We start from the raw sequence: 7,544 nt of genomic DNA, 5'->3' as shown, positions 1-7,544 counted from the left end.
AAGGATTTCATGGCGTCCAAACCCCCGTGTCTATCTGGGAGCCCGATGCCGGTGCAAGTCATGGACTGGATTTCCGAGATGGAGACAATGTTTGAAAGTTGCGAGTGTAGCAACAGACAGAAGACCGCTCTTGCAATTCCTCTATTAAAATCTGGAGTACTGAGTTGGTGGAAGTTACTGGCCGATTCGATGCCCAAGGGGGAAGCTAGCAAGATGTCTTGGGAAGAGTTCATGGTACAATTGAAAATGCAATACTGCTCTGAGCAGGATCTCCTGGAAATCAACAATGAGTTCCAGAATCTGAAGAAGGGAAAATTGAGCATTACTGAATACGCCACAAGCTTTACGGAAAAGATGAAGCTTATTCCATACCTACTTCCAACTGAACTTTCCAAGGTCAACAAGTTTGCCAATGGTTTACCAGCAGACTTTGGTCCGATAGTCAAGTAAGTAACCACTTTGAAAGCCGCCATCTGGGCAGCCAAAAATGTTGAAACCCAAATAAAAGAAAAGGGTCTGGAGAAAGCTGAAGTTGGAGAGAAGAGGAAACATGAAGGGTCTTCAATAATCAACAAAGAAACCAAATTCTCGAAATCTGGAGGAAGAGATGAAGCTAAGTGGTGCGAGAAGTGTAAAAAGAAACACTTCGGGAAGTGTAGCGAGGATATGACTTGCTACAAATGTGGGAAGACGGGGCATTACACCAACAAGTGCGCATCCAACAAAAAGGTGTGCTACGGATGTAACGAGGAAGGGCATATTTCTAAAGACTGCCCAAAGAAAAACGCACCGCCACAGCCAAGGGCATTCCACATGATCCTCGACGAAGCGAATCAAGGATGAGGAATTTATATCCATTGATCAACTTATGATGTAGCCAATTAAAGGCATAGTATAGGGTGAAATTGAACTTTTGTGTAATCATTTCAAGTTGTAATGTAAACCCTGGTTTTGATATTTATGTGATATTTATGGTTTTAATACCTGATGTGTTAAATGATTGTGTGATTTTTGTATAGTGACTTGGTTCGACTGAGAGACAATACTTGGGATGAGTATGAGTAGGTGTGAAAGGTAGTAGATGCATATACTACCGAAAGCACAGGACTCGCACTTGGATCAGGGAAGGTCACAAGGTTACCAAGAAGCTGGTGATTGATTCCATTTTATTCTGGTATGTCATTACCATTGTTTCGGTAATGACTAGTAAGATGGTTCTTGTTCCGACCCTAGTGGTCATGTTTAAATTTGAGTTCGACTACGAGGAGTATGTTACGTGGTCTAGAGGACCAAGTTAGATGTAACATCTGACTTAAGTCAGAAGGTTGAAGTTAATGTGATTGATAGTGTCGCGCTCGTTGTTAAAAGAAGTTTGCAGGTAGAAATGCTACATGCTGAAATGTGGTTATATCACATTAGAATATGAAGGAAGGTATATTCCATTATGGAATTTAACTTTATTAAAGATCGAGTCTAAGCGTTGCATCGTGCGATGAGAGGTCAGTAGAGCACGACCCATCGGTTTGTTACAATAGATAAATGAAAGTATTTATCCTGAGAAGAAGAAGGAGTCCATAATAAGGACTTATTTTGTAACTAGGAAGTTATGATTTAAAGTACAGCTTAATACGATAAGCAGATGCAAGATTGGGCATCGTCTGCGGTCAAGAAAGCCATAGAGTTAAATACTATATCAAGGAAACATAGAGGTTACGGTTATTAACTAGGATGAAGAGATAACGTGTGGAATCATTATGCAAGTCCTATTTCGTTGATGATTCCGGGACGTAATCATCCTAAGGGGAAGATAATTGTAACGCCCGTAGATTAGGGCTAGTCAATTTAGAGACGATAGGTATAAAAAAATGAATTTTTGATGAAAGATTATTTAGAATGATTAATCCTAACTAAGTTATAATATATGTTACAAGGTTTCCGTACATATAAAGAACGCCGAAATCCGAGTTATAACGAAGAAGTTATGACTTGTCGAAGTTTCGCGACAGAACCGGCATGACGCTGAATGACGTAAAAAGTGAATTTACGTTAGAGCGATATTTAGCCTTAGTGATCTTAGTGGAAGTTGTAGAGTATGGTCTGACCTTCGCGTGGATATAAAGAACGTCGAAAACGGAGCTCGTATGCGAAAGTTACGCAATTTAGAAGTTCGACGAGTCAATTACGCCCCGAGTAATTTGAGTACGCCCAGCGTACTCAGTCGGATGCAACTTGTCTGACCGATACTCGAGTGCCACCAGTCGACGCACGCAGTGACGTCAAAGTACGCCCTACGTAATTTGAGATTACGCCCCGCGTAATCCCAGACCCAGTAGCCTATAAATAGAACTCGAATTCAGCCATTTTTTTCTTGTTCAAACTCTTCCCTCTCTCTAAGTTTTGCCTCGATTTGCGTGCCAATCATACCCCGAAGCCCCGGTAATATTCCCGAGCCCCGAAGTAAGATCCGAAGCCCTGAGGATCCCGAAGAGCGTTATTCCCGAGCCGAAGCGCTGCCCGCGAGGAGCCCGATTTTTGTGAAGACCTTCCAGATCTACGGAGAAACACTACTTCTGCAAGCCGTAGTGCTGCTCGATCATCTTCTGATCAAGTGAGTGTATAGTCACTTTCATCTTACATATAAATATGAAGTATTTTATAAAATACGTGTTATGTGTATAAATATATATATTGTTGTTTATATGCGTGAGTGCATAATACTTTCTTCTAATACATAAATATAAAGTATTAGCTATGAAATACGTACTATGTGTTATATATTAACTATCTATTTGAGATGGATTTGGAATTGATGTTTTTATACGGGTGTTAAATGATTTAAATTGTGTTTGTATTCATATCTACAAAAATGTTGGGTAGAACATGGGTAGATGGAATAGTTGGTGACGATGCGACTTCGTGCCTATTTGATAAACCTTGGTGACGATGCGACTTCGTGCCTATTTGATAAACCTTGGTGACGATGTGACTTCGTGCCTTTTGTGTAAACCCAGGTGACTATGAGACGTAGTGCCTATTGTGTAAACCGTGGTGACTATGAGACGTAGTGCCAATTGTTTGAACCCTGGTGACTATGCGACGTAGTGCCTGTTGTATAAACCGTGGTAGCAAATGGACTATGTGTCAGTTCCTTAGGCAAATCCTTAGGAATGAATGAAGAAAGTATAATCGATTCTTAGGATAAAACCTTAATAAATAAAGAAGATAATGGGGATGGGTATTTGGGTCGATTGTTGATAATTGAATATAATAAATGTTTTATTGTGGGTTGAAAACCCTATATGCTCACCAGGCTCCCAAGCCTGACCCACTCAGTTTTCTTTGTATTACAGGTATCAATACGAAGACATATTTTACTGAGAGATTAAAGGAGACGTAAATCATTTAGTGTAAATAAATGTAAGTTCTGTTTATGCTTATGTGTCTGTATCGGAACATGACATCCCGAGATTTTGTTACATAATAAAAATACTCTTCTTTAAGAAATGCTTTGATAAATTCTTATCATATCTTGTTTTGGGGACAAGTTCCGCAACAATTTTCTTTAAACGATTACTCTGATTTTAAAAAAAACAAAGCATAAACAAATCGGTCTTTTTTTTTGCCGTGAAAATGGGGATGTCACACTGTTGCACCTCAATAACCGGTGCAAACTCGGCTTTGAACCTGGTAGTAAAATCAGCCCAGTTCATCCCATCAAGAGCTGTGTCATCTCCGATAACATGCCCGATCTCCTCCCACCAATCTCGTGCCCTGTCCTTCAGAAGACATGATGCTAGTCTGTCCTTGTCCCTCTCGTGACATCTGCTGGTGCAAAATGCATTGACGACATCTGCCAACCACCTAGTACTCGCTATGGGATCCTGCGCCCCATGGTAGTCTGGAGCTCCACATGCTCTGAACTCCCTGAAAGTGAGGGTACATGAACCCATCATGGCGCCACCTCAGTACGGAATGTGCTCAACCTCTCGTCCATCATCTCCAAAATACCCTCCTTGATCGAACCTTAGGAATGAATGAATGTAAACTAGATGATTCTTAGGATAGATCCTTAAGAATAAAGACGATAATGGGGATGGGAAGTTGGATTAATTGTTTGATGATTAAACATAATAATTATATTATTATGGGTTGAAAACCCTCTGTACTTACCGAATTTCCTAACCTGACTCACTCAGTTTATTTGTATCATAAATGTCGATACGAAGATACATTACACTGAGAGATTAAAGGAGATGTAAATCATTAGTGTAAATGAATATAAGGTTTGTTTATCCTTATGTTTGTGTATTGACGATGACATTCTAATGTTTTAATATAAACAAAATACATTTCTTCGGAAATACTTTGATAATATCATTATCATGTTTTTTGGGAACAAATTCCGCAATATTATTTTTCAAAAATGATACTCTGATTTTAAAATAAGCATAAATAAATTTTTTAAAGTGATCTAAATTTAGGGATGTCACACTAATCCCCCGATGCAAACATGAGCCTTTGCCTTATGTCCTGAAGTCACTGCAGATGAACCTCCATGACCACGAGGGATGAGTAGTGTCAGGATTTGAACATTGGCCAATAGGTTATATTTTGTTTATTTTTACATATCTATAAATCTTTTATTTTTTGGGATGATTACTTAAAAGGGTAATATATTTTTTGATTTGTACATATTTGGTTATTGAATTTTTTTTCGTACAAATTTACCCCTTCAACTTGTTACACTGTACATATTCAGTCCTTATGACATGCTACTCCAAGTAAGCCCGAAAAAATGACTTAATAGAGTAATATATTTCTCACTTTGTTCACATTTAGTCCTTCAATTTTTTTTGTGCAAAATAAGTCATTGTTGTTTTGGTACACATTCTATATTTATGACAGATTTCTTCAAGTTTTGTTTACGACGTTGTGCATTGTGCATGAGATAATCATTAATGAGGTGTACGGGGCTGATGATGCTTATGGCCACTGCCACATCTGCTGTTTGTTTGCTTAAGTATTGTGGTTTGTCTTAGGTCTTCTATTCTGAACGTCGTAACTTCTTCACATGGTATCAGATTTAACCGATCCTTATATCCACATATTCATATTTGAGTCTATAACTACTTTCATCTAGACTACTCCTGTTAAAAAGTAATATATTTTTACTTACGATTTATAAAAAACGTTCATACATACATTAATAAAGAAAGCCTGAATATAAAGATCGTAAGTAAAAATATATAACTATTTAATATGAGTAATCTAAATGGAAGTTGTAGTTGACTTGAATACGAAAGCGTGGATATAAAAATCATGAAATTCGAGATTGTATGAAGAAGTTACGAAATTCAAAACACAAGGCCTAAGAAACCAAGCAGCCTAGGCCACATTGGAATTAATAGCCCCAAACACCTCATTAATGATAGGATGTCGTGAGCAAAACCTAAAGAAATCAGTCATAAATATTGCATGTGTACAAAAATAACAATGACTTATTTTGCACAAAAAATATAAGGACTAAATGTAAACAAAATGAGAAATATATTACCATATTAAGTCATTTTCCTCGGCTTACCTGGAGTATACGGTCATAAGGACTGTGTGACATCCCCATTTTTACGGCCAGAAAAGCCCGATTTTGTTTATGCTTTATAAAAATCAGAGTACCCTTTTAATATAAATGTTGGGGAATTTGTTCCCATTAAAACATGATAAATACATTATCAAAACATTTCCGAAGAAAAATATTTTTATTCATTGTAAAACATTTGGGATGTCATCGTCAATACAGAAACATAAGCATAAACAGAACGTACATTCATTATCACTAGTGATTTATATCTCCTTAATCTCTCAGTGTAATGTGACTTCATATCAACACCTGTGATATACTAAACTGAGTGGGTCAGGGTTGGGAAACCTGGTGAGTACATAGGGTTTTCAACCCACAATAATATAATTATTATGTTTAATCATCAAACAGTTAACCCAATTACCCATCCCCATTATCTTCTTTGCTCTTAAGGATCTACCCTAAGAATCAGCTAGTTATCATTCATTCATTCCTAAGGATTATCTTAAGGAATATGTACGAAGTCCATCGTTGTCAATGACACAACTGTCAAGCACAGCTGCTAGTTTTATCACTTAGGCTCAGCTGCCAGAATTGTGACATTCTCTATGAGGCGTAGCTGCCGGTATTATCCTTCGAGCACAGCTGTTAGGGTTATTTCATTTATTGACGGTGTCGTTTTTGAGAGTCTACTCACAATACATGTCAATGGGTTTTAGAGTACACCGGTGAACACATCGTTCACAACACCTACAGGTTGCGAGTCTGCTAGTGTTTCACTGAACTGTCTAGATTATTTCGTGGTTGTCATCCATACTCTGCTAGATGACGGGGCTAGCATTTGGGAACAAGGCTTCTCACATCGTCCACCTCTCACCCTTACCCCATGGTCTATATCACCTCTCAACTCATATTTCATCTACCCATGTTTTCCCCAACATATTATGTAGATATAAATACATATATAGTTTAAATCATATAAAACGTTATAAAATTATTCATCCAACATAGATAGCAAGTATACAGATAATATGCACACATAGCACGTAGTTTATATAAAATACTTCATATTTATGTGTAAGATGAAATGGACCATGCACTCACTTGAAAAGGTGGTGACTCGGTACTTGGATGACACTTCGTTTACTTTAAACAACTCCTTTGATAAAACCTAGTATCATTACCACTAGAGTTTATTCTAATGCTCGACGAGACTAATTAATAGTCTAACTATTATTACTATTATTTAAGCTTTAACACAATACTTTTCACCCACTATGTACAGACAGGGGCCAGACATGGAACACCGGAAGGCAGAATCATTTTGGCATATAACACTTCTGAAATCCAGTAACCCAAACGACCCTCCAAACCAGATTCCCCGTACCGCGAGTGGTTAAAAAGATATTATAACGACACTTATATAACTCATAATAATAGCCCAAATATTTATTATAAGGTCCTAATAACATTACTATATTTAAATAAAAAGTATATTTAAAATAGCGTAGGCGTATCTTACCTACGAAGGAGTTTGGCTAGAAGCCGGAATCTGCAGGGGTAGAACTTCCGAGCCGAAAGCTCTTCTTTACGGAGCCGTCGAGAGCTTTGGGGCTTTCTTCTAGCGCTAGAGGAGTTTTGAGAGGTTTAAAGAGAGTGTAAAGAGAAGAAAGAATGAGAAAGGTGTGGAGAAAATGAGGGTGTGAGAGGTTCTATTTATAGGTAAAAAGCAATGACCAACATTGTGCCACATCACTCATTTTTGCACAACATACTTTCGACTTCTAAAATCCGTAACTTTTGCATACGAGCTTCATTTTTGACGTTCTTTATATCCACGCGCAGGTAAAAATAATATTTACAACTTTCATTTTGACTCCATCGGTTAATTCTCGACTGATCTTAAATTTAACAGTAGAAGGAGATTATATTGTTAAATGTCCGTATAAAATTCATAACTTCTACA

The sequence above is a fragment of the Lactuca saligna genome, chromosome 3 (assembly GCF_052625555.1).
Source record: "Lactuca saligna cultivar CGN05327 chromosome 3, ASM5262555v1, whole genome shotgun sequence".
In the NCBI taxonomy this organism is placed as follows: domain Eukaryota; kingdom Viridiplantae; phylum Streptophyta; class Magnoliopsida; order Asterales; family Asteraceae; genus Lactuca; species Lactuca saligna.
Note: the sequence above shows the minus strand (reverse complement) of the source record.